At 42.1% G+C, this 12,064-nt stretch overlaps 1 long non-coding RNA gene across 1 annotated transcript; it reads right to left on the reverse strand.

Annotated features, from left to right (window-relative positions):
- Positions 1-713: 713 nt before the first annotated feature.
- Positions 714-12,018, reverse strand: LOC139078863 (uncharacterized). Its single transcript, XR_011532010.1, has 3 exons — positions 10,683-12,018; positions 9,899-10,294; positions 714-1,142 (listed from the first exon to the last, which is right to left on the reverse strand). It is a non-coding gene; the product is annotated as an uncharacterized lncRNA (long non-coding RNA).
- Between the last annotated feature and the right edge of the window lie 46 nt (positions 12,019-12,064).

The following is a 12,064-nucleotide window of genomic DNA, read 5'->3' on the forward strand; positions in this document are numbered from 1 at the left end:
CTTTCCTAATCCAAAAATAGGAAAAAGCTCATTCTTATGTGTAAGGCATTTATAGTCCAGTTCTGTACCACCCAATATAGCCTCTAGTCACATGGGACTACTGAGCATTTGTAGTGTAGTTAGTCTGAATCAAGATGTGCTGTAAATACAAAATACACAGTGGATTTCAAAGACATAGTACCTGAAAAAGTAAAATACATCATTAATAATTTTTGTATTGAGTACATGTTGAAATGATAATATTTTGATATATTGGGTTAAATACAATCTATTATTAAAAGTAATTTCACCTGTTTCTTTTTAGTTTCCAATGTAACTACTAGAAAATTTAAAATTACATATGTGGTTCACATTATATATCTATTGGACAGCACACGTCTCATTGGGGAATGTGTGTTCAGCAGAAATTTATCCAGACTCCAAGATGTTGGCGTGAAACATGCACACTAATGAAAATTGAACATGGATCTGAATACATGAAATGTGACTAGATCTGTGTCTATTACCTCACAGAGCCCGACACTGCAATGGGCTGTCTGTCCCTTAATCCCATTCTGACCCTTTTCCTTCTGCCTCACTGACATGCATTGGCGATGATGCTGACTGACCTTGAGGAGCATGGGGGAGGGGAAGGCAGCAAGGCTTAGGACTTCAAGATTGCTGGGAAGTTATGATTGCTTGGGTCCTCTGGGAAAGCAAACGCCAAGATGGGATTAAATATACAAGGATTTTATTAGGGAAAATGCTGTGTGAGAAAAAATAGGGAGGGACCCAAGGACGGCTGGGAGAGCAAGCCTGAGCAGTAGTGAAGGAGAGAGGGAGAGAAGGTTGGGTGGAAGTGCTAGGCTGCTGTACAGTCTGAGGAAGGTTCAGCAAAGAGCAGAGAGTCCTCGGGGCAAAGTCAGCTGTCCAGGGAGTGCTGTGTCTCCCAGGAATGGGTCTGCCATCATATCCGGCTGCACTGGGTCATTGACTTGGAGTGGCCACTGGGAAGTGTGGCCTTTGCACAAACAGCAATGGGTTTCAGAGTGCAGCAGCTGGGGTCATCGGTCAGTTGTGTTCTCTCTGGTTGCAGGTCTGCACGCGTCTTCTCAGGGCTGTCACAGGAGCCATCTCTGGGCTCTAACAGGCTGTTAGTCAACCTAGGAAAGGCATGGTCAGAATATTCCCCACAAGAGAGCAAAGACTTAAAATAGTCGCTCCTTTCTCTCATCCTTAGGATATCAGTGTCTTTACCTGTCCACATAGGTCTTGTGGTCCAATCCTTGAATTATTTGTATGACTTTCCTCTGAAAATGCTATATAAACAAATCTATATATACTTAAAGAAAAAAGAACAATCTTGAAATTTATTAATTACAGTATAAGTTGAAGGGCTGAGTCAGCTAGCAGTGAGCGGAATGGGGATTTGAACTAAAAATCTTAAAGGTCACTTCCAATCCCAATAGCTCTACTTTTCTGCTTGCTCTCAGGGAAAGACTCTTAAAGGAGTAGAGTCCTTTTTCAATAATCTTTTTCTTTATCCATAAAAGTAAAATGTGTTCTTTGAAAAATGGAAAAAATATACTTTAAAAAGTAATCGCTTCATATTCCACCACAGAAATTGCCATTAATGTTTTAATATTTTCAAAGCACAAGTGTATATATTTAAACATTTTTATGATCATGCTATATATATGATTTGATATCCTCTTTTTTACTATAATGTATCATAAACATTTTCTCATATTATTAAAAACACCTTAGCATGGTATATATTAGTGTATATTTCTGAATATTTCCTTATGATAAACTCCTAGAAGGCTAGTAATTGTTAGGGCAAAGGACATGCGGACTTCTAATGCATTTGATAAATATTGATAAATTGCTTTATCAGTGGCATATGAGAGTGCCTGTTTCTCTAAACGTTCCTCAACTCTAGAGATAGCAATTTAAAAACATCTTTGTCAATTAGATAGAGGGAAAATGGAATCATATTTTTAATTTATTTTCTTTAAGTACTAGTAACACTGAACTTTTTAATTTATTTTATTAATAATTTATATTTCTTCTCTTGTGAATTATTTTTTCATACCCTTGTCTAGTTTTCTATTGAATTTGTGTCTTTTTCTTATTGGTTTACAGGACTCTTTACATATTAATGACCTAACAATTTATCTATCAAATAAATTGCAAATATTATCCCAGTGTGTCATTTACTTTTCACTTTTGTTGATGATGTTTTTCTGATATACAATTGTTTTATGCATTCAAACTATTAATATTTTCATTTATGATTTCTGCTTAGATAAGCCTTGCCTACTTCAACATTATACAAAATTTAATATACTTTTTTCTTCTATTAAAAAGAAAATAAAACTAGCTTTACTTTTCACATTTAAATGTTATCCATCTGGGATTTATTTTTATATATTGCTCAAGGTAGGAATCTAATTTCATTATTTTACAAATTGTTACCAGGTTTTCCAAAAGTATTTATGGCATAATCTATCTTTCCACATTTATAGGAGTTTTCACCTTTATTATACATAAGAATAGTATTTTTAAATCTTCTGTGGGCTTTAAAAATATTTGTAATTAATTTACAGTTTTATTGCATTGTCATTCGAGAATGTATCTTACATATTCTTCTACTTTGGGAAATATATAGACATTTCTCATTGCCAAGTACAGTGGATCTCAGCCACTGTGAAATACTGTGTCATGCATTGCAAAGTAAATTTTTACTACTAATAAACTATTTAAACTTGTGTGCATATGGATTAGAATCCATTTGATATCTCACCAATAATAATATCATTCTCATTCACTGGCATTACAATTCTTTTTTTCCTCAGTTTTATTGAGATATACCTGACATACAACATTGTATAATTTTATTCTATTTTTTATTTTATTTTTTTGAGGAAGATTAGCCCTGAGCTAACTGCTGCCAATCCTCCTCTTTTTTGCTGAGGGAGGCTGGCCCTGAGCTAACAATCCATGCCCATCTTCCTCTACTTTATACGTGGGACGCCTACCACAGCATGGCTTGCCAAACGGTGCCATGTCCACACCCAGGATCCGAACTGGTGAACCCTGGGCTGCTGAGAAGCGGAACGTGCGCACTTAACCACTGCGCCACCAGGCGGGCCCCAACACTCACTGTATAATTTTAAGGTGAATGGCATAATGACTTGACTTACATATATTGTGAAATGATTACCACAGTAAGTTTAGTTAACATCCATCACCTCATATGGATAGAAGAAGAAAAAAAATGTTATTTTTCCTTGCGATGAGAACTCTTAGGAGTCATTGCAATTCTTTACAGTGGAACAGACAGGTAGGAGCTCCATGGAATCACACCAGTGCTGCGTTGCGCTGGCTGAGGCTTGCTACATTGGTGTCCATGAGGCCTGGTCATTCTAGGATTCCCGTTCTTGCCTTTCCAGAGAGGCTCTGCTCCCCGTGATGTTTTAGAGAGTCTTGCAGTAATTCTCCCTGGTCCCTCCAACTCACACTAGTACGATTAAGCCTCGATTCTTTACAATCAACAAAGCCTAACTAAAACACCACACACATTCTTCAAGGCTGGAAGAAGGGACCAGTGCACACCAGACCAGTAGCCTGACAAGATGGACATAAAACTGGAACAGGAATCTCCAAGGGAGGCAGGGAGCTCTGGAAAGAGGCAGCCCTTTCCTGAGCAGCGGAGTTTGCTGGTTGTGGGGTGGCCCACCGTCAGCTGGGCTGGGCCCTCTGTCCAACAGTCCCCGTTAGCAGATGAGCCTGAGCCACTGTGGTGGGATCTGATGCCGGGTTTTGCTGTCTGGTACACTTCTAGGGGTTTTGTGGGAATCAATTCGCTGCTGAGCGGCTGTTCTAACTTCAGCCTCTTCAGCATGGGTTATGGTGAGATTCCACTGCAAATTTCTTTCTCTTGCTCCTTGGGTCTTGCTTTTGCATTTAGAGAATTGAGGGTTGCCTTTCTTTCCTTACAAATGAGTGTGACTTCATTTAAAGAAAGTATCTAACAAATATTTTTTTGATTTTTCTGGAATATGGTAGCACCTTAATTGAGTTTCTTGGATGGTTACAAATTTCCTCTTATTTTTTTAATTACTTTGAAGGAGCCTAGAGGAGTTAAGCTCTTGTGCTCCAATTATCATGAGTTGAAAATTACATTTTCTAGTTTAATTCTCCTTTTCTCACTTAAAACTAAAAAGCCTTGATTTTTATATAATACCTCCTTATTGAATCTGCCCAAATAATCAAGGGAGAGAAAGCAACAAAAGTGGATCAGCTGGTAGAAATACCAGGATGTTTTAATAGTTGTAAAGCATTATTCAACATATAATTTGTATACTCTCAGAATAATAGGCACCATAGTCTTTGATTTTTTTTTTTGTTCTATTCTGTTCTCCATACTTTCCTTGTTCTCTGCCTTCTCTCGTATAGTCAGTTCATATCAGGATACTTAGTGGGTGATGTCAAGAATAAATAACTCATTCAATAAACACATTCTGAGCCCCACAATTTACAAAGCTTTGAGCAAAGGGTTATAGGTTGTGTGAAGGGTAACCAAGTGCTGGCTGTAGTAACTGCCATCATGAAACTATAAGCAAGCTTCAACAGAAGAACACATGAAAAGATGTTCAGCACGATTAGTCATTAGGAAAGCGCAAATGAAAACTACAATGAGATAACACTTCACACCCACTAGGACAGCTAGAACAAAGACGTCAGGCAATAACAAGCGTCTGTGAAGATGTGGAGAAATTGGAGCCCTCCTATTCTTTGAGGTGATGAAAATGTTGCAGAATTAGATAGTGGTGATGGTTGCTGTCAGGAGAATATACTAAAAATGACTGAATTCCACAATTTACAAAAACATATCTGCCATGTATTAGTCAGAAGTGGTTAACCGCTACTATAACAAATAAACCAAATCTCAAAGGCTTTTTAAAAACCCAAAACTTCAGTAGAAAGTGGGAGGAAGAGCTCAATTCTGACAAGGGGGATTTTGGAAAGCTTCTCAGAACAAATGACACTTAAGCCAGATCACAAAGAACAAGTGACAATATTATAATAGCCATTTACGGGGCTGGCCTGGTGGCGCAGCAGTTAAGTGCGCACGTTCCACTTTGGAGGCCGGGGTTCGCTGGTTCGGATCCCCGGTGCAGACATGGCACCGCTTGTCAAGCCATGCTGTGGTAGGCATCCCACATATAAAGTAGAGGAGGATTGGCAGCAGTTAGCTCAGGGCTAATCTCCCTAAAAAATAAATAAATAAATAAATAAATAAATAATAGCCATTTACAAAGCATCCTTATCTGCTCTCTAGATGTGCCCAGGGCCAGGCTTTTATTCAAATTCTCCATATAGTACATAGTATGGTCTCTTTGTTGCAGATGAAAAACCCAAGATGGCTTGTCCACTTCCACAGAGCTAGTGAGTGCCAGAGAAAGAGTGAGGTCTGCTGAGAGGCAAGCTCTTGAAGTGGGTAGGGGTTTGACTATTCTACACTGATCAGCCAAGATGTGCAAGAGCACAGGGGTGGGAAACAGTAGAATATGGATGGGAAACAGCCAGTCAGCCAGGTAGATGGGCCATCCTTCCAGTGGGCAACTGGAACTGGGAATCAATCTTTAAAGGTAGGTTGGGGCCAAATTATGGAAGATTTTGTGAGCATGATGGAGGTTAGACCTCCTTCTGGACTCATCAAAGAGCTGGAGTGGAGCTTGTAAGATGGAGCAGGAGATCTGTTCTTTGGAGAAAGGAGTCTGACAACAATGACGGTGTGCAACTGAGAGCTGGAAGTCACGGTGACTGGTTAGGTTAGGAGTCCAGCAGAGAGGGACTGAGGCCCGGACCGGGGTTGCCGAACTAAACAAGGAGGAAACGAATCAAGCTACCATTTCAAGCTGGTGAAAGCATTTCAAATGCTTAGGCTAATGCTTACCTTACATTGACACTGGGCACTTTGCATAAGGCAAAGCTGTTCTTCATCGACAGAGTTATTTTGGACCAAGGGCTGATTTAATTAAACTAAGTGCTGAAGCATGGAAATGCTATTGTGTTCCAAGCCTTCTAGCCACCTTTGCTCTGTAATCTCCTCCCTTGGTTAACAGTCTTCCAGCTTGGAGAACCCACAGGAAGCTTCTGAGTAGCCAACAGGTGTCATGGTCCCTTATCCCCCCCGTGCTGACCCCTCACAGGTGATAAAGACCACACTGGAGAAGGTGGAAAGTGTACTGAGGCTACTTACCATTCCGCGGATTCTGCGAGATAAATTGTTCTTTTCTATGATGTAGTCTAAGCACCAGGTCTAAAAGTGAATCCCAGCTCTGTCATTTCTTAGCTGGGTACCCCTGGCTTTGGCCTAATTACTTACCCTTGCTGTTCCTCACATTTCACATCTAGCAAAGGGAGATAGTCATAGTAACAATACCTTCATAGCATTGTAGAGAGACTTAAGTCAGTTAAAACATGCAGGGGAGTTTAGAAAACTGCCTGATATATGCTGACACCCTAAACCATTTGAAACATTTGTTTTGGAATTTTCCCATTCCTTCCTTTCTCCCTTTTAGAATATGATCTGAAACCAGCAGGTTGTTTATATGTGTATCCAGCAATATTTTCCATTAGCTCTTTAAAAATTTAATTCTCCATAATTGTATCTGAAATCAGCCCATAAAGTCAGAACCAGCGCAGCTTTTGAAAACCGTAGTGTGTAATGAGAGGTAATGCGTTGTTAGCTGTTTTAGGAGTCTCCCTTAATTATGGCGAAGGAAGCTGTAACTTTACTCCTTATGTTTATCTCCTGAATATTGTTTCAATTTCTGAAAGGGAGTCGGGGAAGGAGAGGGCATTTTCGAAGAAGTCAAGTTGAGATAGAGATGAAAATAATGTTTTTTCTTTGTTTCTGTTTGTGCTCTCTCTCTCTTACTGCCCCCGCCCCCAAACCCACGATTTCTTTCCTTTTCTTTCAGCCACATTCCTCTGGCTATGTCACAGTTGCTGAAATTTCTAGATATCAATGTTTGTTTTCTGCCACCACTAAGAGGAGCCAACATAGCAACTTAATAGCAACTTAATTAACAGCTTCCCTTACCTCTAAGACTGTATGGAGTCCCTGCCGCCTGGCCAGAACACTTGGGATAGCAAGACCTCCTATTCTCACAGAGCTTACAGTTGGAAAGACAAGACCAACACGTGAAATAGTGATACTGTTAGCACATATAAGCTGGAAGCAGGGCCATACTCTAAGCAGCTATCAGTAAGAACCAGATGACTTTGGCAGCTGGGAATTCATCTGTTACACCCACAGTGGTGGAGCTGTTGTGCCACCTGGGAAAGAAGGGCTCCACTCCAGAAAGCTAACTTCCAAAGTCTGGGCAAGGCCAAGAAGGAGAGGAAGCAGACAGCCTGGGGGCTTCGCTGACCTCTCCCTCCTGGGTGTTTGGAGTTCCCCTCCCTCTGCTTCCTTCTCTTTTACTCATGGCTGGTCTCACTCCTTGGTTATGGATTCTTAACACTTCTTGCTTCCAGTGACTATGTTCTATGTTTTCATCTTCTCTACCCAACCTAGGAAAATGAGATAAAAGAAAATATACCCTAAGGAGAAACCCAAGGAAGAAATAAATAGATGGAAGTAAGAGCCACAACTTTCAGATCTAGAAAATCAGGTTACTCAGAGTAATTCACACATCATTGAAAGACCAAACAGAACCATTAACAAGTTGTTAGCACTCACTTTAAACTACCTGCTCCGATTTAACCTCAAAGGAAGATTTAAACACACACACACACACAACTACCTAGTCTTAAACCACTAGCTACTGATCTTGATGGTGGAACTGACATAAAGGACGTGGAAGGGTCCCCAACAGTGTAAGGCTGTAAAATTTCAGCAAGTGAGGAAGACTGAATTCTCCAAAAGTTCAGAAACTCAGGCTGGGGTTGCTCAGATAGGACTCCCTTTAATAGCGTTTGAGCCTGGCCTTGAAGGATGAGAAAAATTGAGGCAGAAAAGTGGAGGAGATTGAAGAGAAAACATCTTTCCTAACAGCTGAGGGCGTGGGCTCTGGCATCTGACTAGTGAGAATCAACCTTGGCTCCACCACTTGGCCTCACAGTAATGACTTCAACCCTTGGTGCTTCCATTTCCACATCTGTACGGGAATGATGAGAATAGTAGTCTCTCTGATGGTATTGTTGGGAAGACGAAGTGAGTGAGTTCACATACATTACAAATTACATAATGCCATGCTTAATGCACAGCAGACAATCACTGTTAGCAGTTATTGCATGGAGCAAATACAAAGAAAGCACATTTCAGAGTAGTACTTATTTTAGGATCACTCATTTTTGAATAATCCTGCCAAAGCTATTTTAACTTGATTATTCAGAAAAACTATCCTGATTGGAAACTTTTAAAATAAATCACATATAATGAGTTCATTTAGATTTCCATGAGATGTTATAGGAAACAGTGTATAGCTTTAACTATCTTTTTTGCAATGAACCTGCGTTTTCCTTGGTTTCTTTTTTATAGTCAATGGTAAAGGAACTTATATGTGTTAGTCAGCTCTGCTGCTATAACAAAATACCACAGACTAGGTGCCCTAACCAACAGATACTTATTTCTCACAGTTCTGGAGGCTCAAGTCCGAGATGAGGGTGCCAGCATGGTCAGGGTCTTGGTGGGGCCCTTTCCTGGCCTGCAGATGGCTGTGTGGAGACGGGAGTACAGGAGAGTTCTCTGGTCTCTTCTTCGAAGGGCACTAATCTCCTTATGAGGACCCCATCCTCATGATTTAATCTCCCAAAGGCCCCAGCTCCTAATACCATTGGCATCGGGGGTTAGGGCATCAACATATGAATTTGGGGGGTTACAAACATTCAATCTATAACACACTACTTAAAAGAAAAATAAGAAACAAAAAATTCAAACTTATGTATTATGAGTGGTTCCATAGAGCCAAGTATTTACAAGTTAAAGCTTTAGGAATGAAATAAAATTAATTATGATAGTAATGCTTTTGAAGATGAAAATTTAACTTTCTGAGCAAAAAAGATGTATATTTTTTGAAAATTATATTTAGAGTGTTTGAAGATATGGGATTCAGAGATTCTGGTGGAGCAAAAGGGCAAAGAGGTGATGGTTTCATTACCTGAGAAGGGATACGTGTGTGTGTGTGTGTGTGTGTGTGTGTGTGTGAGTGTGTGTCTGTGATGGTCGGAGTCTCTACTTCCACCTCTTCCAGATTTGGTGGGGAGGGAGGAGAGGTGTCTCAGGAATTCCAGGTAAAATGAGGAATGAGTTTTCATATTAAAATAATGTTTATCAAGGGCCGCCCAAGTGGCATAGTGGTTAAGTCCGCAGGCTCTGCTTCAGCAGCCTGGGGTTCGTGGGTTCAGATCCTGGGTGTGGACCTGCACACTGCTCATCAAGCTATGCTGTGGCAGCGACCCACATGCAAAATACAGGAAGATTGGCACAGATTGGCTCAGGGACAATCTTTCTCAAGCAAAAGGAGGAAGATTGGCAACAAATGTTAGCTCGGGGCCAATCTTCCTCACCAAAAAACAAAACAAAACAAAACAATGTTTATCAAAGGAGTTAACTTCTACAGAAATTCCAGCACCAAGAGGGATCACTGAGAAGCCTAAGGGGCTTAAGTTCCATGAGCCCCGTGAGCAATGGGGTTTTGTGCTTTTGTCTTCCTTATCTTGAAGATGGCTCCCCAAATTGTAAGTGCTTCAAGTCCTACAAACCCTAGATCATTTCTGGTGAGCACTATCGTTTAATTACAGGATTCCTTTCATGAACGTTTTGTAGATTCTCCTGAGAACCTCACCATATAAAATGTTGCTTCTAAGTAGTTTCTACTGAGAAACAAACAACACTTACCAACAAGATGCAACTTGTTCTCCATCCTGGGAAGTCGTCTGGTCCCTAACTAGGTACTTAATAAATGTTTGCTGACTGAATAATAAAATAAATGAAGAGAAAATGGATATACTTGAAGCACTTATTGAGTGCTTCTCTGGATGGTAGGATTACGACAATTTTTATTTTCTTCATACTTAGCTGAAGTTCTCAAATTTCTAAATTTCCATAGTGAACATGTATTCCTTTGAATAACTAAAAACTTGCTTTAAAAGTGCATAGTATGGATGTTCTTTCATTTACATGTATGAAGTGCCTGCTCTGCGGCTTTCTGTTAGCTCTGAGGATCCCAAGTCAAAAGAGACTCACATTGCCGTGCCCTCAAGAAATCCACACTGCCAGTCACTGTTCTGAGCCCTGAAGGGAGAGAGTACAACACAGGTCAACATTCATAGAGCTTGGGCTCTTCAGGGTGGTCTATGTAGATGAGGGAAGGAGAGAGGTGGGGAAAGACAAAAGCTAGTTGTACCCAAGGATCTTTTTATATAGGATCATGTCTATATACAGACACAGATGTGTAAATAAACACACACACATCTTAGTTATATACTTCTTTCATTTTACCCTAGAAGTTTTCAGGCATGGCCTCAAAACCCCAAAGAAGGGTTGACTACATTTGGATAAACCCAGCCAACCGATTCCCCCCCCCCCCCCCCCCCCGCGACTTTAAGAAGGAATGTAATGGAAAAGCAGTCTCCCAAATTTGGAGTCAAACTATATATCTGAAATAAAAGCTCATATTTACCGAGTTCTTACCACTTGTCAGACATTATGCAAAGTGTTTTACACGCATTGCCACCTTATTTCATTTTCCTCCTTCTTTCCCAACGAGCCTATGAGATAGGAGCTATTATGATCAATCCCACTTTATATATGAGGAAAGGAAGGCTGAAAGAAACCCAACAAGTCGCAGAGGTAACAGAAATGGTGGCTGGCAGCGCCTGACTGGAATCCTAATTTGCCTCCCCTCCCTTCTAGCCACTTCTCTTCAGGAGGCTGGGCTACAAACAGTTCTGGTTCCAAAGACACAAATAAACCCCAATACGGATAATTTAAAACATAGAATACAAGTGAGTTTCAAAAACAATGTAATACCAGCCTTTCAAATGGAAAAAGGGAAAGCAGTGGAAAACCATTTTTTCAAAAACGCCTTCTTCCTAGCCATTATGGGTAGTTATTAATTCATTTCATTAAATTATGAATTTGCTTTTCAATTAAGTGTCTCATCACTGTCACAGCTCGGACGTATCCTTTTCCATTTGCCAACTTCATCTTGGCCGACAGTGAGAAACGATTCGGTTTGTGTGTAACCCGCGGGACCCCGAGAGGATCTTTGGCCCCTATTGTTTTCTTGGGTGTCCTCTCTCTGGAGGCCTGACATTCCTCGTGTCTGGGGCAATGCAGGAGCAGCGAAGCGCGGGCAAGCCGCACAAAAGACGTCCAACCGCTATCAATATTGAAAGATCAATTCAGTGCGCACACGAAACACCCAATATGTTGGGAGAAAAATACCTTCGCCCAGAGGGTGGGAAATTGGCTGACCTCTTGTGAGGGTCCACAAAAACCTGAACAGATCAAGTGGCGGATGGCGCTCTTCCCGGACCCCAAAACATCGCGGCCGCGCCCAGCAGGCGCAGCCTCCGCCCTTTAGTCCCGAGAGGCCGGGCAGGGCGGGGAGGGGGCTCAGGGCGCCAAGTCGCAGATAGCGGCGCGTCCGTCTCTCCCCCCAGTGCAGCTCTGCCGATTCGCGGGTGCTTCATTCATCTTGCAGGCGCCGGGGCTCCAGGGCAGGGCGGAGGAGGTTTGGTGGCGGGGCCCGGGCCGCTGGACTGAGCCCGCCCGTCCAGGGAGGGGCGAGGAGGGGCCGTGCGGCGCGCCCAGGATGCCCGGCCTTCCCTCGGTCTGTTTCCAGCAGGCGCAGCCCCGCGGCTGGGCCAAAGGCTGGCCTGGGTCTCCCGCAGAGCTGGGCCCTCCTGGCCTCGGAGCTGCCCCGCTGCTCCCACGCCACCCCCCGGGTGACAGGCCCAGATCGCAGCTTTCCCGCCGGGGTCCCGCCTCCCGCTGGCCCTTCGGCAAGGGGTGAGCGCGCGCGCGCGCGCGCGCACACACACACACACACACACACGC

This window comes from Equus przewalskii, chromosome 23 (assembly GCF_037783145.1).
Source record: "Equus przewalskii isolate Varuska chromosome 23, EquPr2, whole genome shotgun sequence".
Taxonomy (NCBI): domain Eukaryota; kingdom Metazoa; phylum Chordata; class Mammalia; order Perissodactyla; family Equidae; genus Equus; species Equus przewalskii.